Source organism: Coturnix japonica, chromosome 1 (genome assembly GCF_054131305.1).
Source record: "Coturnix japonica strain WE chromosome 1, WE-NBRP24, whole genome shotgun sequence".
NCBI lineage: Eukaryota > Metazoa > Chordata > Aves > Galliformes > Phasianidae > Coturnix > Coturnix japonica.
In genome coordinates this window covers 133,509,507-133,532,305 of record NC_140663.1, presented here as the reverse complement: position 1 = coordinate 133,532,305, position 22,799 = coordinate 133,509,507, and the positions used below count along the sequence as shown (strand labels likewise).

The 22,799-nt window shown below is 42.6% G+C and overlaps 1 long non-coding RNA gene across 1 annotated transcript; it reads left to right on the top strand.

Moving 5' to 3' along the window:
• Nucleotides 1-20,223: 20,223 nt before the first annotated feature.
• Nucleotides 20,224-20,986, top strand: LOC146762738 (uncharacterized). Its single transcript, XR_014948187.1, has 2 exons — nt 20,224-20,449; nt 20,811-20,986. It is a non-coding gene; the product is annotated as an uncharacterized LOC146762738 (long non-coding RNA).
• The last annotated feature ends 1,813 nt before the right edge of the window (nt 20,987-22,799 follow it).

Sequence of the window (22,799 nt, the reverse complement as noted above, 5' to 3'; positions counted from 1 at the left end):
GATTTTTGAATTAGAATATAGAGGGCTACGTGCCTGAAATAGCATCTTTGTGTATGTGATTTAAGTAGAGGCCTACAATCAATGTTCACAGTTCCATTCTTGAGGTACCCACAAGTTTAACTTTGGATATGTGGTATTAACTCCTCTCCAGTACTATTAGGACCCACAAAAATGATGTTCTTCCAGTCCTATGCCTGGAGGGACTGGATCTGTTGATGGATCCGCCTTTCCAGTGAACTCAGATGTTTGTACCTCTGAAGGCGCTGGCAGTCACTACTCCTTAAGAAGGTCTGCCACAGAGGAAGAAAACAGGATGTTTTTTTCATGCAGCAGCCTGCTGGATGCAATGTTCACAGATGGGAAGCTGTGAGCCAATACATTAAGCACTGCTAACCAGCTGAGGGAAGGGATTGTCCCACTCTGCTCAGTGCTGGTGCAGCCTCACCTTGAACGCTGTGTGCAGCTTGGAGCTCCATAGTATGAGAAGGACATAAAGTTGTTAGATAGTGACCAAAGGAGAGCTCTGCTCTCTGTGACAGCGACAGGGCCTGAGGGAACAGCATGGGGCTGTCAGGGAAGGGGCAGCTGGGGGTCAGGGACAGGGTCTTCCTGGAGAAGCCCACGACCCACAGACAGAGTTTTCCCAGCCGAATAGGTTCCAACCCTGCTGCAACCACAGCCTCAGGCCGGGCATGTGTGCAAAACATTATGCAGTGCTCAGGTTTTATTTTTAGCTGCAAAAGGGATAAGTAGCAAGTCATTGAAAAGACATTTCTCTGTTGCTTATCTCCTGCTTTTGTGAATACAGATCAGCCACTGGGAAAGATGTTTACAAGGAAGCCGTAGCGCACTGCAGACTGCTCAACTTTTATGCCAAGTCCAAGTAAATACATACGTAACTAAGCTTTCTACTTTACTATTACCAGCTAATTACCAGAACCAGCAAAATAAGTCATCAGTTTAGGGCTGATCAATGTTATTTGGTATGTTTTGTTTTCCAAACAGAACACATTGCTTCTCCGAAATTAAGGGCAGATTGGATGCCATGTGAGGTCAGCACAGGACCGAACATTTGATCAGGTGTGGTTAAGAGCTATGGGTTGTCATCTCTGGGTAAAGCGCACCAGGCATTTCAGGGTAGGTTTTTGTTTTTCTTTAATCCCCAGCCCTTCACAAAGTGCATTTATGTTCAAAAAGAGATATTTCTCATAAGCGAGCTTTTTGTGTACAGCAGTGCTTCGGCTGTATCTCAGAAATTAAGAGTCGTCTGTGTGAGATCTGCCTTAATGACTAATTTCCGTACCATAGAGTTTAAAGTACAAAGAACTGCCACCAAATTGCAGCACCAAGCTTTCAGTTGCTATGCAACACTCCTGTCGCAGGTCTCCCTTCATCTTTCAGTGCTTCTACTCCAGCTCCATGGATGAAAGTTATGCAATGCTTTCTAGATACTTAACAGCAGATGTATTAAATTTCTAATCTGATATAAACCAGACTGCAATTTTGTACTAAAAAAGTCACATCAATGAATTTAATAATGTTTCAAATTATAGTCTTTGATAGCAGAGTATCTAGTTTTCAAATTTACATTATGCTGATTCTCCCAGCGTATGAATCAGCGACGACTCTTTTGTCTATGCCATCTTTTAAGTGCATGTGGGATTTTGCCAATATTTTGTAGGGGAAAAACCTCACCTGAAATTTCATGAACCATCTGTTGCTGTTCTGAATGGCACCAAGTGCAAAGAACTTGCTGAACAGGAGGCGGACATTGACTCCATGACTCCTGTAATGGTGGCTGCCTGCTGGTCTCCTTCCTGCTGACCAAGCTGGAGATACCTGCTATATAACGTCTCGTCCCATACTGACTGGGAGCAATGGAGTTTTCTATCAGCTAGAATCAAGTTTGAAGCAGTAAAGACAACATCGATGCTTTGATAGTTTTCAGAGAAACTCTGAGTCACTCAGTTGTCTGTGCTGGTGCCGTTTAATATAGATAATGTCTTCCTATTTTGGAAAAGAGTAATTTAGCATTATTTGTGAACTGTGATCAAAATGTAGAGTAATCTAGATGTACTAAGGCAGCTATGCATCCACGCAGGGCTCCAGAGCAGCTCTCAGTTGGCATAGGCAGCCATTTCAAAGCACAGCAGCCACTAATCATCCAGAAAATAGTGCTGTCACATACAGAAAAATGATTTCCCTTTCTTTTCCCTCTATGGAAGAATGCACAGGTTCTCTTGTAGCGCATTCCAAAATCTATTTTGAAAACACAAGAGTCTCATTCTATAAATTAGGGAAAAGGTTTAAATTTCATGTGGAATGAAACCGGTGTGAAATTTTGTCTCTTTGCTGTGATGATGGATATTAATATCTTCTGTTCTGCTATTTGAGTAATAGAATTACAGATTAGTAGGGTGGTTTTTTTAATAATAAAATGCATTCCTGAAAATATACTACTTACAACATTTAATTTATGTTCAAAGATAGTCTGGATGTAGGCTGCAGATCTGTTTATTTATTTTCTTCAGTTGTTAACCTGAGATTTATAACAAGCTTTACCATTCAGTGCATTTGTCTGAGATCAATGGCTCTCTTTCAACACAAGCGCTAGGCTTTGTAAGGCATAAAGCATAATACGTTGAAGGCTTTTGTGAAGGCAATAACACTTTAAAAAGTTAGCATTTCATAAAGGCAGATTTGCTTTTTCCCACTGAAAGCTTCATTCTGCTGCAGAGGGAAGTGCAGATGAGTCAAGAAAACAGAATGATTTTCCTTGCATTCAGAGCCTGTGAGTGAAAGCTTATGTTTTTTCCATTGCTGAGAAGCATTGTGTCCTCTCCTAGCAAATTTTCACGAGCCAGCTGGTTTTTCACAAGGAGTTTCTCCCCCTTCCCCATGCCATCAGTTGGCCAAGGCTGGGCCTCTCTAGAGTCAATGCTGGTATCCCCATCTGCCTGGCAGCCCCACGCATTTCCCCTCTCTGCACTTCCATTTCTGTGTGGAAAAGAAATGCGTGGGGCTGCTCTTCTGAGCACTTTGTGTGCTTATTTTTCCTCACAGCTTTTCCTATTTTCTGCCTCATTCTGTTCTCATAGCAAGGATCCAGAAAAAAATGGTGGCCCGTATCTGGACAAGTAGGAAATGTTTCCTCTTAATTGCCATGCCACTGTTGTTTTGCTGATCAATCATGAACTCCATGCATTATATATTCTTTTGTATAAGTCTGAGGAACTGCAATCAGTGTTCAGCTTATAAAGTCAGAAAGTCTGAATGTAAAGTCTTCAGAAATCCTGGCTCCTGTTTGGGCTGATAAAATATAGCATTTAAGTGAATTTGACAAGACAGGCTGAATATAATACACAGGGGAGAGCATGGTACATAGGCTTTTGTTAAGGAGCATTTAATTTGACAGTGACCACCTATCACCAGATATTTTCCCTTGCTCTGAAGGAAACCTTTACCCTTACTCTTCTCTTTATGTTGTTTCCTAAGCTTAGAACTCACTTCTGCAATAAATAGCCTATTAGGTGGCTCTTAAGTTTGCAGTCTCCATGGGAGCTGTGCTGCATGTTAGCTCAGCATCTCCTGCACAGAGCTTTGTACTGCTGCTGTTCACTAATAACAAAATCGGGGAGGGCACGGGCTGAACACAGACTTTCCATCACCCATACTGCTTGCTAACACCCTTTGCAGCTGCTGTGCAAACAGCACTCATAGATGATGCCCAGGTATGACACAAGAAAAAGCATATGCCATGGAGGTTTTCCATCAGCAGCAGGGACACACGATTTGCCATAGGGTTTGACTTCATGACCAGTGTGTGAGCTCCAGTCTGCTTGGCTCAGGGATGCAAACAGAGCCTACGAGGCTACCGCCAGCTTTGCACAGAGCTCCCAGGTCCAGCAGCATGCAGTTGCCAATGTTTGCTATTTCCAGGATGTTAATCTTGAGTCAAAGGCTGGCTGCATTCCAGCAGCGCACAAAATCTTTCCTTTCCTTGTAACAATGTGATGAGCTTTTAGGGCTCTTCTGGGAAAAAGGTGCTATTGTATATAAGTATGTGGTCCCTATCCTGACCCTCCTATTAAAAATAGCTGCAAAAAAAGAAGAAAAAAAAAATCACAAAATTGGCATGCCAAAAATATGTGCAGCAACCTGGAACTCATACTGTGCTTCCCATTTGTTTGTGACGCAGGAGCTGTAGTGCACACTGCAGAAAGGATATTTGGGCATCAGTGTGTACCTATGTGAAAATGTCCACCTGCGCACATGCCCATGTGTAAAGGTGCACAGCCCCTTGCCAGGCACTGATGCACTCAGTCTCGCAACTCCTTCCTCTGCTATGCCAACATTGTGCCATTTTAAATGCTGCATTTCAGCCCACTTTATGACATTCCTTTCTGGAGGAACCTCTGTCTGGTCTATGACTGGAGCTGGGAAACAAGTGTGAGCACTTCACAGAATCACAGAATTGCAGGGGTTGGAAGGGACCTTAAGAGACCATCAAATTAAATCCCCCTTCCAGAGCAGGTGCCCTACAATAGGTCACACAGGTAGGCATCCAGATGGGTCTTGAATATCTCCAGAGAAGGAGACTCCACAACCTCTCTGGGCAACCTGTTCCAGGGCTACATCACCCTTACCATAAAGAAGTTCTTCCACATGTTAGTACGGTACTTCCTATGTTCAAGTTTTAGGCCATTGCTCCTTCTCCTATCACTACACACTACTGAGAAGAGCCTGACCTCAACCATTTGCCTCCCACCTCCTTTTAGATACTTATAAACCTCTATCAGATCCCTCTCAGTCTTCTTTTCCCCAGGCTGAACAGACTCAGGTTACTCAGCCTTTCTTCATCCACTTCTGCTGAATGTCTTGGAGAACAGAATCTCCTCTGTGTCATTTAAAACAATCATGTCAGTTTAAACAATTACAGCAAGAAATTAGATCTCGGATGTGAAATAAACATCTAACTTTGGTTAATCTGCTATTGATCAGGTGAGAATTGATTCTGAATGGACAAACAAGTCCATATTGGCAATGAACAAGAGACACGCTGCATGAAGATAATAAAACGCATAGCTTGTGGGGCACTCCTGTATACAAGACAAAGGACAGAATAAGAAATAGATGTGGATGTAATAAAGAAAGATGAACAGCAATTGACAGTGCAGTGTCACACGAAAACTTTTTCCATAAATTAAGATACGTGCACTAATTAATTACTTTCTTATATCTTGCAGATACCAGAGCAAACAAAACTTACTGTGGGCAGCTTACTAGAACCCTGCTAAAAGTATCCCCAAACCCTGGGAATCTCAGCAGTGGATTTGACTGAAGCCCAGATCAAATCCCCAGTTCTAAAGTTTGTTCAGGTTAATAACAGAAGACAAGAAGCAGTGAGAATTGAAGTGGCTAGAATTCCAATTTGATTTTTCTAGATATAGAGAAGTTATAACCAGTTTTCTGCCCTGGGATCCAAATTAACACTTCAGTTAAACAGTGGTAATGATAGTATTATGCTTAGACTTTTTAAATCTTTGCAGTTGATTTGTTAATACCACAGAAAATCTCATAAATGCCCAAATCTGTTTTTCCTAGCACATTTTTTTTTTCTTCTACAGAAAGATGTTTAGTTCTGGATGAACTACTTCATCCGCCTTTTCATATGGGGTTAGACTTGCAAACCTTGCAGTACGGAGGGTCATCAAAATGTACAGCTTCTGCTTTGCTAAATTCAGTCCCTGAAAGCCAGAGATACCAAAGCCGGGCTGTACGTGTCATGCTGAAGTTAAAGTAAGAAGCCAACGTGCTGTGATTAAATGTTCTCTCTTTTGTTTTGAAGTAGGAAGTTGTAAAAATGGAGTGTGGGTGAATAAAGCCTTGGATATTTCATAGTTTTGATGTGGAAGCCACATCAGTGCTGGGCAGTCCCTCTGTTAGGACCATTGCGGGGCATCCCACATTGAACACCTTTCTGCTCTCTCTGTCCTGCAAGGACAGCATGTCCCATTACCTGGCTCCCAGCCTGCTCTCCCTCTTGCTGCTTGATCATGCAGAACAAAACTTTAAGAACCATCAGCCCAGACAAGGGGCCAAGAATTCCCTTCTCTGTCATGTTGGATTTCAGAGGCATTTTTACTCTTTGGAAAAAAAGGCAATGTTTATTTTGTCTTACTATCTAACAATACTTAAAGGGAGGCACCTAAAATTTGTTCTCATCAGCACTCAGGCATGCAGGCTGACAACAAGCAGGCTCAAGGCTTCTTTGCAGTGTAGTACAAACTGACCTTTTCTCCACAGATATCTGTGAAGGACAATGACTTTACAGCATTCATAGTAGATGTGGGGAGAGAGCAGGAACAGGGATGGGATTGCTATAGGCTTGAAAGGTCCAGATGCTTAGCTACAAAGAGAGCAGAGGTTGGGGCAAAGGAAGGGACAAATGCAGAACCTTCTGAAACCCTACTCCATCCTATCCTATCTCTGGTAGTCCAGGGGATTTCAGGAATATGGCTTTTTGGTTTCCCAGAAGTTTGTCTGCCCAAGCAAACATCTCAATGACAGTGCAAAGAATGAAGAAAAATTTCTCCATTGTCCCATGTCTCCTCTTTGGGAACAAATACCCCTGGGCTCTTGGCTTTTGTCGCCAGCTGATTGCATTGTGCAAGTTGTAAGCACTCTCTAATAAAATATTGGCAACAACTCACCAGGGGTATGGACTGAGGCAACTGTTTGATTTATTAGCACCAATAGCCGAGGTGGGCTCGCACAGCCAATAAAATCAAAAACCTGTCATTCACCCATTGCTGGACATTGCTCCCCCAAGGCAGAGGCATCTGATCTGCTGTGTACCAGCTCTTGAGCTGCCACAGTTTCCAGTCCAGAATTAAGTTAAACTGCTTCATTTTTCATTATCATCTTTCCCAGAGTAGTGATGTTCCCCTGTGGGCATTTTTCTTCCTCCTCATAGTTCAAAATATCCAGTTTCTAAGTGAAACTCTTGAAAAAATGAAGCAATATTTGGGAGAATCAACCAGAGTTGTTGGCTCTCTGTCTTCCTAAACCTATGCTGCTACTAGTCCTTGAGTTACCAAAGTGAAATTAGGTTCAGTCTCTCTGCGTTACAGGATTATACTGGCCATGTACCCCAACTAATGAGTTCAGGATCACCGTATATGATCATAAAGCTCAAAACTGGGCTGTTTTTGCTGTATGGTCGCTCCCAAACTAACTTTCTTCTCTTTCCGATGCAACAAAATCCAACAGCATTCTGCTCTAAATAGCTGATTAGTCCTCTCAAAATTGGTGCTGCTGTTCACGTGTTGAGTACTTCACTTGTTCCTGTTCGGTCTTATTTCTAACAGACGTAAGGGGTTGCATTGCATTATTCCTAAATTCCTTAAAAAAATAAAAAATAACTTTAAAAAATCTGCAGTACTAATTAGAGGATAGTTATCCCAGCTGGTAACCTTTTATCTTTGCTGGATACTTCCATTTACCAGCAAGGCAAAAAAACAGATAACTGCCGTCACAAACATTACAGCAATCAAATGGTGCATGCTGCCAAACACAGGTTGTTGGGTTTTTTTCCCCAATAAAATGTATTTCCTTTAATGAGAATAAATCTTTCCAAAGCACATTTTCTTTCTGATATGAATAAGTGGTTTGAAACAACAGCACACGCTTGCCTGTGTGACGTCTTTTGAACATCAGATTTCTGGGCTCCAAGGAAACCAAGCATGCACACAATATACAGAACTACCAAGGACAAGGTGTTTTGTTGGCTTTATTTTTTATTATTGCACTATAGCAGCACCCTTTTATCTACTCTGGGCTGTTAGATACCATTTTGAGATACCTGCTGGTGGCAATATTTTCACATTGGTCTAATTGTAGGAAAATCATTGTGCAGACACAAGATGTGCTTTCTGAGGTGTACCCAGGAAAGGAAAGCTTTACAGATGCCTCGTTCCATTTCTCATAGGCCATCCAGATAGAAGGATAAGAGTAGAAGAGCACTGTGGGTCTGTTCAGGAAGTCTGAACAGCTGAACCAATAGAAAAAAAAAGATGAATCATCTTGTTTCAAAACTGCTCCTTGGGAGGATTTGCTACCACATTGTTGTTGCAGGACCAGCTGGTATAGAGGACCAAAGGCTTCCTGGGCAAGCCACCGTGGGGCTCCCTGTTCCCCAGGTCTGCGGAGATGACCCCCTCACTCAAGGTACCTGCCATACTACAGGGTGAAACCCTCCCAGGCTGCAGCGGTTGTGTGTGATAGCCACACTGCCAGTGTGTTTTACAAGAGGAAGAGCACTGCTCTGGGTATATGGAGTAGTAGAGGATTTACACCTGAAAAAGCTTTGGAATTGTGGTTTTGCTTTATTTTCTTATCTGGGTGAATCACAGAACTGTAGGGGTTGGAAGGGACCTGGGGAGATCATCTGGTCCAACCCCACTGCTAAATCAGGTTCCCTACAGTAGGTTAAGAAACATTCTGGATTCAGGTATGCTTTGAGAGTCACAGTTGTTTCCCATCAGGTTCCACCCCTATGAAAATAGACATTTTTAGCCAAGCAACAAGCACAGGCAGGTCAGCTGCTCCAAACGCTCCCCCTTCCAGGAGGCAGCTGCCCAGGCTCCAACAAAAGTTTTCTTGCAACTAAAATTCCTGGTGATAGAGAAGAACAGAAGGGGAATGTAAAATAGGGTTTTAAAATGAGGAGGCACGTGTGAGCTTGGCCTTACAGCAACCCTGCTAAAGGGCAGCGAGTTGTTAATGTGCAGCACAGGTAGCTGCCCAGAGGTTACTTTTAAGCAGCAGCTTAGAAGAAAACACTGTAATGGAAATAGATAGGATGGGGGAGGAGTAAGCACATGCAGAATGTGCAGAGTCAGTTGTAAGTATGCCAAGGTACCAAAAAGCCCTAACTCTTCAGTGTATCTGGATGTGGCTCTGGGCAGCCTGGTCTGGTGGTTGGCAACCCTGCATATAGCAGGAGGGTTGAAACTTGATGATCACTGTGGTCCTTTTCAACCCAGGCCACTCTATGATTCTATGATTTAATAAGTTCCGAGGGGGATGGCTGAAGGAAGACTCTGAAATGCAAAATGTTAATTTCTATATTGGGTTTGTTTTCATCGTGGAAAATAGATTTAATGTCTTACCTTAAATGATTTACAAGGAGCAAATTAATATACAGATCATATATAATCATTCATTCAAACTAATGAATAAGAAAAATAATGAAGAGAGTGGTTTAATCGTATTTATCTGGCTGATTTCTCACATAGCACCGTCTGGCAGTCCTTGTTGGAACCAGAGCAGAACATGAGCTTCTCCCTCGAGGTGTCTGACTGCCAGGTGCTTCTCAGGGTACAGGACTCCTCCCCTGGGGCCCAGTGGCTGGTAACAGCACCGAATAGGCAAACCTCCATCTACCTTTTTGCAGAAACATAGTTTGGAGAGCTCTTGCTGTTTGAACCATACTCTCCTGAACTCAAACTACTGTTTTTAAGACCCTCGTAACTCAGTAGGCTTTGAAGGTGGGGTGAAAATCCCCTTGTCCCAGGAGCTCCCTGGGATGCTCCATGCTTCAACGGAGAGGGGCAGGAGTTCAGTTAGAGGAGTGGGCCATCCCTCAGCCACAAGTTCTTCTGAGAAGTAAATGTTTCTCTCTGAGATCCCCCTAAGGGAGAGCATGGCTCAGATGTTCCTGTTAGGTGTTCCAAACCCAGAGTACAGCGCTGAATTCTGAGGATGTGCTCTTTTTTTTTTGCCTTTCATGGCTTGTCTGTAACTTCCAGATCTTCGCACTGGGAAGGCATTTTCTTTGACAGGGACCAAGCTAGAAGATTCTGTCTCCTGTTTGTTCAGTCTGCTCATGTTATATAATTACAACTGAGGCCGTAGTTACAGTTTCAACCCTTCCACAGCAGGCCCCATTTTAATAAGACAAGAAAATTCCTATTTCTTTCCAGAAACCTTTTGGTCTGATTCTCTGATGATCCACATGAAGTGTGCTCCTTCAGGCTATCTCTGGCATGGGGCAGAAATAAGGTCCTCTGGAGCAAACACAGCTCAGAAATAACTACTGCTTCCTGGCTGGCAGTGGGGCAGCAGGTAGGGAAGCTGTCCTGTTGTGAGCCCACGCTGGGCTTGAGGAGGTACTCCATGCTAAGCCACCCACAACATTGGTTTGTAGTGCAATGGAGTGAAAAATGCATCATAGTTCTGTAAGTATCTAGTTGTGGGAATATGAAAACAAACAAACAAATGCAAACTATGTTTAATTTCAAAGAACAGCAAGTCTCCCTGAGGTTTCCCATCCTTTGACACCAGTCAATACCAGAATGAACACCACTCTCTGATGCCACCGCCACATTTTGCTGCATCCATCTCCTCCACTTCTGACTGTCTTTTGCCTTGATTTTAAGAAGAATTTAAGAAGAATAATACAATTCAGAAAGACTGCCATACTGACAAGAGGCACATGCAGATGTATTCTCATAGCACAGTACATAGTACAGGGGAGGAACAGCAATTTATTTAACACAGACAGTAATGTCTGTCTGAGGCTTGCTTCTGTGAACTGCTTATTGTAGGCAAAATGTTAATTAATAAGGTATTTCAAGGGAGTAGGCAGGCCTCCAGGAAGTCCTCGGATTTGTCTGACACTAGCTCAGACTTCAGAAGCCAACATTTGTCATCAGCAACAGTCACAAATACATTTTTATAGTGGAGTTCCTTGTGCATTAAGTGGATTGTGTTTAATCCCCCGATGACATGCAAAACTACATTAGTCACTATCACTTATATAATGAATCACAAACATATCATTACAGACTCGCCCTCCACGAGCACAGACTCTGGCAACAGAGAACATCATGCCAGTCTAAATAAAGGTCTTCCCAGCTGTGATGGGGAAGAGGTGAGTGCTTTTTGCTCTTTCTTACTGCCCTTCCTTTAGAGGAGTTTTCTCAAGACAACTGGAACCTCGCAAGAGCTCCTGCCCTTACACCTTACCACTAAAGCTTTGTTTCAGCTCTGTGGCCCATTGCACTCATCTCTCCACCTTACAAAGCTAGTGCTGGTGGTACACTGCACATGGGAATGGGGAGTGCAACACACTGCCTCACAAACACAACCAACCTTCGGTGCTGGTGCACTCATTGAAACCAGTGGGTTTGCTCGAAATCAGATGCTGGTTTGGGGATGGAGTTTGAGAGGACTTTTAAACATTTTGAGGCGGGCCAGCTGTACCAGCAGAGCCCTCACTCCATGGATGCCAGCTCCTCTGGAGCTCCATGGGAACACAGCTGCAACCAGCTTCCTGGTGTCTCTTCTGAAGTTTGGCTTTTAAGAGCTTCAGGCTTTCTTCTTAGAGAGTTCCTGCCTCTGTGTCTGTGATTTTATCCATGTGTATGGGAAAAAAAAAAAGAGACTCCACTTAAGGAAGATAAACTTCAAAGAAATTAGCATATCCATTAGCTGTCTGAGTACAGTGACACAACACCCTCCATCAGGTACATCAACAGCTATAAATTGTATGAAGGCAACTCCCACATTTTGCCCAGTGCTCATTAGTTTCCTGGCTCACCAGAAGAGCTCAGAAATAATTTAGGGATTCAATAAACTCATTAACTACTTCCATTTGCAATTTAGGATGCTATAATCTGGTCTTGCTGATTTGCATAAATTACATCTTTCTGACTCATATCATACCTGTTTCTTTCAACCTGGGCTTTTACTTAGGAGATTTACACTACTTCCTAATTGCACATACTCAAGCTTTCTTATTCAAGACAGGTTTTTCTGGAAGTATTAGAATAATTTTAAATATGTGATTAATGGTTTGCCCTTTCTCATTAATGGGCCGATCTTTCATTTTTTTTCTATTTCTAAGACATGTTTTTAAAGCGGGATAAGAACTTATTTCACTGCCCTTAGTTAAGCTGCTGCTGCTGCTTCACTTACACTTTTGCTCACCGTTCATAGCCCCATGCAAGGCAACTTCCATCAAAGATGATCTCAGCTCTGAAAGGCACAAGCCTAAGGCAGACAAAGAAATAAAACAAAGGTTAAATGAGGGGAAAAAATACAGTCAACAAAGAAAGCAATTTGTTTCTTTGTAGCCAGGAGGCTGTTTCTGACAAGATGTCAGGGCCAAAATTTCTCTGTATTCAACCAAGTTCTCAAACATGGGATGTAGTTCAGCTTAGGGTGAAACTTTTATCGATTAAGAATGAACCTGTGCTTATGAGTGTTTAATTTACAAAGTTGAGAGTTTGTACTGTTTAGGTTGAAGTCAGTGGGAGAACTTAAAGTACACAAAGCAGACACAGCACTTGGTAACTTCAGGTACAGAATTTCCAAGACATGAAACTAGAGATTTAAGGTCTGCACCAGAGACAAGTGACTCCTGGTTATCTTCAAAAAGATGAACTAACAATGTTCTCATTGTGATGGATTAAAGCAAAAAAAGAAAGAAAAAGGTATCCAAATGGAAACTTGTCTCCATCCGGCTTCCATTTCATGAGCTAACTCCACAGACATTGCCCACAACATTTGAAAACCAAAAGAGCCTCAATGGGTTACGTCAGAGCTCTTGGGATTTTTAAGCTGCTGTCAAGGAAGGCTTGAGTCAAGTAGACAGTATATCTGGAACAGGTCATGCAGGAGGATAAGGTGGGTATAGGCATGGCAGATGCTCCTTGAAAAACTGAGCTGTGTATCATTGGTCTCCAATTGGGCCTGAGGACAGACAAGCTGCAGCAAGACGGGGCTTCTGCCCCACTGTCACTTTCTCAGGCATGTTCCATGTTTTAAACACCCAGATATCTATATGACAAGGAATATGCAGCAGGCTGTAGGCCACAGAGGCTTCTCCCTTGGTCCCTTCGGCTTAGAATCGTAGAATTGCTCAATTGGAAAAGACCTTAAAGATCATCAAGTCCAACTGCAACCTAACCTTACCACCCTAACCCACCACTAAATCATGTCCCTGAGCAAATCATGTCCCTCTCCTGCTCTTAGGGGAGAGGATGGCCTCCAAATCTGCCCTGAGTCATAAATCTCTTCTTCTTTCTATTGTATTATGCATAACTTAAGGGTCCATAGTGTTCCCACTACCCTTTCAGCCCTGAGCTTAATGATATCATGTTCTGTTTTCCAAAATCTTGAGGAATGGTGCCCCATTCCTTACCTCTATAGTGCCTACTATAGGTTTGTGAGATCATAGTCATTCTAGATATGCAGCTTTCATATAACCTGTGCACCACATTAGCTGGAGACCTTTGAGGCTTTTCAGTCCTCACAATAAGATTATTTCACGTCTTTCAGGCTGTGCTCCTGGTTAGACACTAGGTAGGGTACTTACCCCTTAACAGCAGTGCATTGGCACCTAATGTCCATCTTTTTACCTTCAGCAAACCCAAATCTTCTCCCACAAGACTGTTAACCTCTGTTGCTGGCTTAAACCATCACTACTGAAGTCCTGGTAATAGATAACACATAGAACACCTCACATCACTTTATTTGCCTCATCATTCTAAATAAAATAAAATCCCGTGTGACACTCAAGGCTTCAAGAAACAATTTCATGTTTCTTCCATGAGCTTTCTTTTTACTTTTTCTCCACAATTTGAATTCAGAAATTTAAATTTGGTGTACAAAAAGCCATTTCTGTCACAGAGAACAAATATAGTCCCCATGAAGAAAACAGAAAACAGGCAGCGCATTTGTTATTTTCTTTTCAGTTCAAATACTTTTTCAAATGCCAAAGAAACAGCAAATTAGCATACGGGTGGGCTTGCTGATATAATGGACCTGAGAGCAAATCCACAGTTTGCTGCAAGAGCTACAGAATGTGTTTTGTCTTCTCCCACCATTTTTCATGCTGAATTTCACTACCCTTGCACTTAGGGTGGAACAAAGTTGTTCAATGTAGACTTATATAAGAAGCACGTGGCAGAGCATGTTAGCAGCTGTTAAAATGAGTGAGCCTCTGCATGAGTAAAGCAGTCTGACTGGAAGACCAAACAGAAAGACAAAGATGAGCTTTCAGGTGCCTCTTCCTGCGTGTGTTAATAATATGTTTATTTTTTGGAATGGAGGTTACCATCAGTGTCAGATGCACAAAAAACAAGGGCCGATCAGCTCCTGTGGGAAAGATTAGCACAGTTTTGCTGAGACTGGTCAGTCAAAAACAAAACAAATAAGCAACACAGATTTGAAGTATGTAATGAATATATCCTTTGTACTCTCTAGTCCTTAAGTAAATAATGAAAAGCAACTCCGGTTATGAGTCATGATATTTCTTTAACAATGAGATTTTATTCTCGATGCCTGCAATAACATTATTTAGTTAGATGCTGTTCAATCTCTAATGTGTGAGGCTTTCTGTATCTTTTTTTCTTTTTTTTTCTTTTTTTTGGTGAAGATAAAATTACAGAAATGTGCTGAAGGGTATTTGAATGCCTTTAATTTGAGAGCCAACCATAAGCCCACGTAAGGTACTCTGAATTAGCTATTCTAATAAAATGAATTTTCAGGTGCAGCATCAAGATTGTATAAGGGCAGAATTGCTTTCAATCCAGAGTTTTAGCCTGGCTGAGTGAAGCTCAGTAAAGCTTTCAGTTCATTACATAGCACCTTGAAGCCACGGCTCAACTGCTTTTAATTTTTTTTCCCAGCACTAGTCACCATATCATGAAACTCCTTTAAGGCAGAGCATGGAAACTTTTGTAGGCTCTGCACAATATGACTGAAGAAAGATAGAGCAGTAAGACGCCTACACATCTGGCCTTTCTTCAGCAGCCTTTGGCAGGTGTGGGTGAGCTGGTTCTCATCAGAGACTGGTGAGGACTCCGAATGGGTCATCATTGTGTGGGAGTAGATGGCAGAAACATGCTAGAAAAGAAAATAGAAAAGTTTGCTTGCTGGTGGAGGAGATTTAAATATTTGTGACCTCTCTCAGGTCAATCTGCTGTGCCTGTTGTTCACACTGCCCAGTTATGTATAACTAGTTTGGCAGCCTGGCAATTCACATTATCACTGGCATTTACCCAAATTGTTCATATCTCTCCCATGTACATCCTCAACCCTTGGGGTTACTCTTACACTCCAGCACACGCATCACTCTATGCCTGTCCTAGTCTGCAGTGTTGATGAATCTCACACAGTAGCAGATTCTTCCTACTGCCCCACCAAAGCACCTCAAACCTGCCCAGTGTACAAAAGTGCATTGTAGCTTAGCTACAGCATTCATGGAAGTAAGACCATGCCAGCCTGTGCCATGGAAACCTAAGTAAGTCAGCTGTTTCAGAGCCGAGCCACCAAACAGTAGAATCATAGAATCACAGAAAGGCCTAGGTTGAAAAGGACCTCAATGCTCATCTAGTTTCAACCCCCCTGCAATATGCAGGGTCACCAACCACCAGACCAGGCTGCCCAGAGCCACATCCATCCTGGCATTGAATGCCTCCAGGGATGGGGCATCCACAACCTCCTTGGGCAACCTGTTCCAGTGCATCGCCACCCTCTGTGTGAAAAACTTCCTCCTAATATCTAACCTGAATCTCCTCTGTCTCAGTTTAAGATCATTATCCTTTGTCCTATTACTATCCACCCTCGTAAACAGCCATTCCCCCTCCTGCTTATATGCTCTCTTCAATACTGTAAGGCCACAATGAGGTCTCCCTGAAGCCTTCTCTTCTCCAAGCTGAACAAGCCCAGTTCCTTCAACCTTTCCTCATAGGAGAGGTGCTCCAGACCTCTGACCACCTTAGTGTTCCTCCTCTGGACCCGGTCCAAGAGCTCCATGTCCTTCCTTTACTGTAGGCCCCAGGCCTGGATGTGGTACTGCAGATGGGGCCTTACAAGAGCTGAGTAGAGGGGGACAGTCACCTCCCTCTCCCTGAAGTAGGGACTTCAGTACACTGGGACTTGCCAGGTCAGCATATCCATTGAGAATGAGTTTTCAAGTTATGGGAGCTTTTAGAATCTTATTGGTGATTCCGTGGCTGCCAAAAGTCATGTTTGGCACCATGCACCCTACTTTCTAGTAACCTCCTCAGAGATACTGCTAGGATTACACTGTCCTGTGGCTTTACCAAGAAAAAAGAATTTGCGTGGTGATGTTTTTGATCAAGTTGGGTTATAACAGACAAGATCTAAAGACATAAAGGCATGAAGCTCTTGCACTACTGCAGAGTAGTAAATGCACAGTTCTTGTGAGCTCTGTTAGTGCAGGATAAGTTTTCTCTTTTCAGCTTGTAGGTTCAGGAGAGTTTCTTGCAGCAAAGGTGACCTGGAAATCCAGTCACTCCTTCAGTCCTTTAGGGAGAGGATGGGATAGGAGGCCTTAACCAAACCTACAGCATCCACCGCCTCCATACTGCAAACGAGGTTGTCACAGTTCACCCTATCCCTTCTGTTTTCCAGAGATGATAAATCCCTGGCCTGATTTCAGCCCCTTAAATCTAGGGAAGCAAAATTCTTGTGTTTCTATGCAGCAGAGAAGATCTTTGCTGGCAGCACTGAAGGCTTAGAAACAGTTTCTCCAGGTTTCTGCTGAATCACTGAGCCACACCAGGTTGGTGACCTTATTTCGAGGTAAAGCGCTGTGCACATTAATAGATGGTACTCAAAATAAGGCTTTTCCATATCTTCTATAACCTTTACAGATGATAGATCCTTTTTTGAACGGGCAGCAAAATCTCCATTAAAGGTCCTGTACACTTGTGGTTTGGACCACCTTTCTTTCAGCTTTTTCTACCCATAAGAATGCACTGGCCTATGTCTGTGCTGTGATCTGCAACTGCTCTTGTCAAGTGCTCTTATCACTTCACTGTAGAATAATCAGTTGTCACCTAGTTATGTGTTTATGGCATATACATTAAACCATTCTGGAGATAAGAAAAGATTACGGACACACACACCTTCACTAATTCACTGACAGAGGAGTGAGAGTGAATACAACTGTCAAGGTACAATGACAGAATACATCAGCATTAGAGTGATCAAACAATGCAGGCAAATATAGTCTATAAACATAAACCTGTTACAACAGCAGTACTTTATGACTTTTGGCAGCCTCAAAGTCATCAATAAGATCCTAAAAGCTCCAGTGACATGTGAACTCACTCTCAATAGATATGTTGTCAGAGCAATTTAATTTGCTTTGTGGTGGTGTCACTCTTCGTTGGAGAAGGACCTTTCTCACCCTCAGAGTTCATTAATGACAGTGTCAAAAACAATCTTATTGCCATGACAACAATGAAGAAAGTTGAATGGAGGCTACTGGATAGCAGAAAGCAGATATTTCACGTGGATGTACTTGGCAGACATGCTCAGACCAAGAAAAAAGCTGCTGCTTACAAAATATGCTAAGGTAAGTTCAAATTCGGTGTGTACAAGCAGCTTCTCAGTCTTTAAGCATGTCTCCCTCTGCATAATTCATTTAACAGACACCATTTAGTAAAAATCATTTTCATATCCGAATATTAGAAAAAAAAGTATTCAGTGATTTGTGTCAAAAAAACCTGTTCAGCTTCACCATTTATAGATGGCAGCATCTTTAGGGCCCTTTTCATCTGTCTCATGGTGTGTTTTTTTCATGGCAACAATGACCTTGTTTATATTGTTTCCGTTGTTCTTCTGCTTTGCAGTTTAGTCACACAAGCAGCATTTGATGGAGTATAAATGGTAAACACAACTCTGGGTTAATGATTTTTACGGTCTAATTATTTTTTCTGTGGCAACAAATTTCCCTTCTATCACTTTGTAATTTTCTCTCTGTGAGTCTCATCGGCTGTCACCAATAATGCAACTCACGGCAGGTAGAGCCTTACACGGTAGCAACATGAGCCTCCTTCTGGGCATGGATTTAAAGCTCTTGGCTACCTTCAAAGAGAGCTCAAATTATGGATAGCAGCTGCAGGTTCCACCAGGGTAAGTACACGAGAATTATGTCTGTTTTTTCAAATAAATCTTTGCCTGGTGACAGTACTTCACCAAGCATTCTTGTAAAGCCTTCTCACTTAAGAGGAGGATACTTTAGGATACTCACCCCAGAAAAGCACAAAGTACATCTGTGTGCATTTTTGTCCCTTATGGAGATTAGGTTAATGGCTACTAGTTTCCTGTCACTCCTTCTGTGCCTGCTTTTGGTCTCTTCCAGAGGAATTTCCAGTTTAGGATATCTGCCTGCAGATTCCATCAGTTTAGTAGTGAAGGAATTATCACCGGTCTGTTTTAAAAGACTGTTTTTAGGAGTTCCAGTGTCAGCCTGGAGCACTGGAGAAGGGATGGAGGGATAAGCGCACTCATTCGATGGTCACAGTCTTGAACCAGCAAACAGCAATGATGACCGCCAAGAAGACAAAGAAGTCAAAGATCAGTCCCCACGGTGCCTGTCAGGCATCCTTTTGCACCTGCTGGGTTTGCAGGTGCACTATCCCAAGGTCCTAAACAAGCAAGTTCACAGTAACAAGTTTGTAAAGAATAAGTCTTTAGTAAAACATTCTTGCAGGAAAGGTACGCTGGTTTGACAGCAAAGCAGAACTATCCTGTGAGAGAACAGGATCGCATGTGTCGCTGATAACCACCTTTGACTTGTTTTTGTGGTAATGGCCTTGCACTGCAAGTGTTTGAGACATATCAAACACACCCCAGAAAGTCAGAAAGTGTTTTTTGTTGCTCCTCTAAAGGCACTGAGGGATGGGGTTAGTGGGCAGAGTGATGATGGGTTGATGGTTGGACTAGATGATCTTAGCAATCTTTTCCAAGCTTAATGATTCCCTGATTCTGTGATTCCAAGAAACGAAAAACTGAGTAAACCCAGATGTTTGGCATCCCAGGATGAGGCACTGAATCTACCCAAATCAGAAGCAAGCTAATTCCAATTAACTGTATTTACCTTTGTCTAAACTATTGATTTTCCCTTATTCTTGTTCTCCCAAGCTCGTTTCTCCAGGTCATCTGCTGTGATGAAACTGATGTGATTCTGGACCATCGTTTGGAAGCATGAGCACCCGGTCCAGCATGTCCATGTCCTGAGGGAGTCACATACTGATCACTTAAGAGCAATGCCTTTTATTTTTTCTTATACATTCTCCATGTCATATCTTTACCATCTATTAACCTGATAGGATTAATTAGTGATAGGACAAGGGGGAATGGTTTTAAACTAAGACAGAGGAGGTTTAGGTTAGATATTAGGAGGAAGTTTTTCACACAGAGGGTGGTGATGCACTGGAACAGGTTGCCCAAGGAGGTTGTGGATTCCCCATCCCTGGAGGCATTCAAGGCCAGGCTGGATGTGGCTCTGGGCAGCCTGGTCTGGTGGTTGGTGACCTTGCACATAGCAGGGGGTTGAAACTAGGTGATCATTGTGGTTCTTTTCAACCCAGACCTTTCTGTGATTCTATAATTCTATGACTGGTGTAAGGACAGAGGCTGTACGCTACTGTTCATCATCACATCCAAGTCCCCTTCCTAATCATATCTAAGGCTAATGAGGAAATCACAGAATCACAGAATGACCCGGGTTGGAAGGGACTTCAAGGATCATGAAGCTCCATGCTTTCCCCTTCAATTAGTATTCCTTCCTTCCTTCCTTCCTTCCTTCCTTCCTTCCTTCCTTCCTTCCTTCCTTCCTTCCTTCCTTCCTTCCTTCCTTCCTTCCTTCCTTATTAATTTATTTATTTACTTTTGGAGGTATGAGACATGATTGCAAAAGCCATTATTATAATTTTCAGCAGCAGAAGCTTGAGAATATTAGGAAGAGATGAGGCAACTCCAGGTCAGTCTTTGATATCTCATTGCCATGTTATTCTGGCACTCTTTGCTGTCTTCATCTGCTGCCTGCAAGTTGATTAATCAAATTCTTTGAATACTAAACTGCAGTGCAACCCAATTCTACTAACTTGGCCTCTACTCAAACTCAGATAGGTACCCAGGTAGAAAATATTTTCAACATGAACATAAGAAACTACAGAGAAGTATAATCACTGAAAGCGAGGTCATCAGATGGTTTCCAGAACCCAATAAGGCTGAACAGTGTTGATACATTTGCATCAGTCTTCTTCCTTAGGTATAACTATTTCATCTTTTTTTGCTTTTCTTCACCAATGAAAAGGCAAAGGAGTGCATAAAGTGTGAAAGACACAGCAGTTTGTCTGGCCAGAGATATCCTGTTTGTCCTGCCTTTGCTGTGGAGAAGTCCTGGAGCATGCCTTGGTTCCTAGTCTGGAGACCCCATTAAATGTGCCAAAAAAGGAACATAAAGACTTATCTTGACTTCTACCAAAACCAGTATCCTACCAGTGCAAGAACTTAGAAAGCCTACTCCTGCTGACCCACCAGTTAAGCACCTGTCAGAGGCCTGTGGTCCTTGCTGGCCACAGTCATTCATTTCTTGACATTATCTTGCCTTTCAAAGGTAGGTTTTTACTACACATTAATTGCCCTTGCTAGTGAGGTTCAAAACCATGATAAATTATTCAGTGAGCTCTTCAGCCATATTTACTCACTGAAGGGAGGATGCCAAGGGCTGTGGCAGGGAAAGGCTTCTGCCTGGTGTGTGTGAGTGGAATGGGGGATGAAATACAAATGTATTTGTGTTCTTTGCATAGAAAATAATAGCAAAAGTCCATCTTTTTTTGCTTGATGAAATTTCTTTGCTGTAGTTAGAGAAATTCATTTTAGGTTATGGCTGATGAGAAGTAATGAAGATCTTGTCTTATGCTCACAAATTATCATGCTCAGGCCACAAAACCATTGCCTTTTCCACTTCATTGCAGCCAAATGTTGCGACCATGGCCCTTTCAAGGAGAATATTCTGGGTTATTTGCTTATATGTATAAAAGTGTCTAAGATCAACAAGAAACAGAAGACCAGAAACCTAGCAACTGATGGTACTGTACTGTGCCAGTGAAAGACTCCTTGTGAAATATTGCAATAAAAACATTAACACAAATCTCCCTGTGCTGGAAATGTGTACCAAAATGCCTAGCACCCACATCTTGTCACCTAATAGGAAAGGGTTTGCTGCAGTTTCAATGCTCAGTTAAATCTCTAACAGGGTGAATAAAGATACATCCTATGGCTGCTGCACCACACAGCCCCGCTAGGCCTGCTAATGGGAGGGGGCTGCCCTGAGCACAATGGTATTTAATTCATACTAGAGCAGGTCCAGAAGGCCACAGTCAGGTTAGTCCCAGCTAAAAAGATCCCTGTGAAGATGTGTTGGGTCAAAGCCGAGTCATTTCAGGTTACCATTAGCAAAGGAGGTCCTGTGTCCTATGCACAGGTCTCTCTGCCTGCTGCCCCGTCACTTACATGCTTCCCTGCACTGAAACCATTTCTCAGGCCAGGCTATTTTGAGGCAGGCAAATATATCTCCTGAGCATGGTCCTCTGCCCCCAGTCACTTTCCCTCTGCTATCGAGCCAATACATGTTGTTCCTGGGTCTGCTGGGATGGTAACTTTCTCTACCTTTTTTAACAGATGGAGTGATAAGACTTCTCTGTGTACTTCCTTCACTATGCAGCAGCACATTTTGCTCTGTGTTCTCCATCTGTGAGCGCTAATACAGGTAGCAAAAGATTAAAAGGCAGAGAAAAAGCAAAAAGTGCAAGGTACAGATGTGCTGATGGAGAGATTTAAAAGTTTCTGTGAGGTAAGAGAGGATCACAAGATATGAAGGGAGTCATTCTTTCCCATATGCAATCAGAACTATGATCCAAAATATAGTGATTGAAGTGTCTGTCACTCTGCTTATCTTCTGTGTGCAACAGTATATCCGAAGTCCCATCTGTAACAGAGGATGCACAGGCTTGTGCTTCAGGGAGACAACTGACTATCAAGCATCTGTATCTGTCTCATTGGGTTTTACAAATGCAAGTGGTTTGGCTTGAGAAATCCTACCAGTCTCCCTCATACTGCAGCAATATTCACTGCAATCATTAGCATGTGCTCAGACTTGCAATAGATCATGGATTCAACTGTCTTTTTTTTTCTTGTTAAGTGTGAATCTGATTCTAATGATAGATGGCAGATGGGCCTGTGTGCTGGTCACACCAAGGGCAGGGCAGGGCAGGTTACTCCCCTTGGCCTGGACAAGGGCGCCTACGGCCTCTATGCCATTTTGTGACCTGATCCAGCAAGTACACAGCAGTTGGAATGGGCTCCATGGGTAAAGCAATGTCTACAGTCCTGTTACAGGCAAACGAAAGTCAGTGAAGCCTGGAGAGCAATCAAGCTAAGAAAATATTTGAGAGGTTGGGTGTGCTGAATAGCTCTCTGTCCCTCACTGAGTTGACTGAGTGTGACTAAGCTGCCTAAAGGTAGTCAATCTAGTGCCATTTAAAGTGTCCTGAATGGCCTGCAAATCCTTATCTGGAAGGTCTTCAGCTGTATCTGTCTTCACCAAAGGGCAACCCAACTGCCACCAGACACCTGTATGTGGGTACCTGGACCCAGCTCTTGATTTTGCTTGACTATAATGGGCTTTGATGCTCCTGCTTCACCTACAGACTCATATACACTGAAAGTAAGTGCCTGAAGAAGACTGGATCCCTCTCTTAATAAGAACAGTTTATTATTTGTTTTAATTGTGTAATTTGAAATTTGTAACTTTTTTTTTTTTTTTTTTTTTTTTTAGAGCCATCTTCTTATGTAAAGGTAATGTAGTAGATTTATTCAATGTAGATTAATCAATGCACGTCAGCTGGAAGCTGTAGGAGTGAATAACAAGTTGCAAGGTCTCTAGAAGGAGATTGAATGGCTAT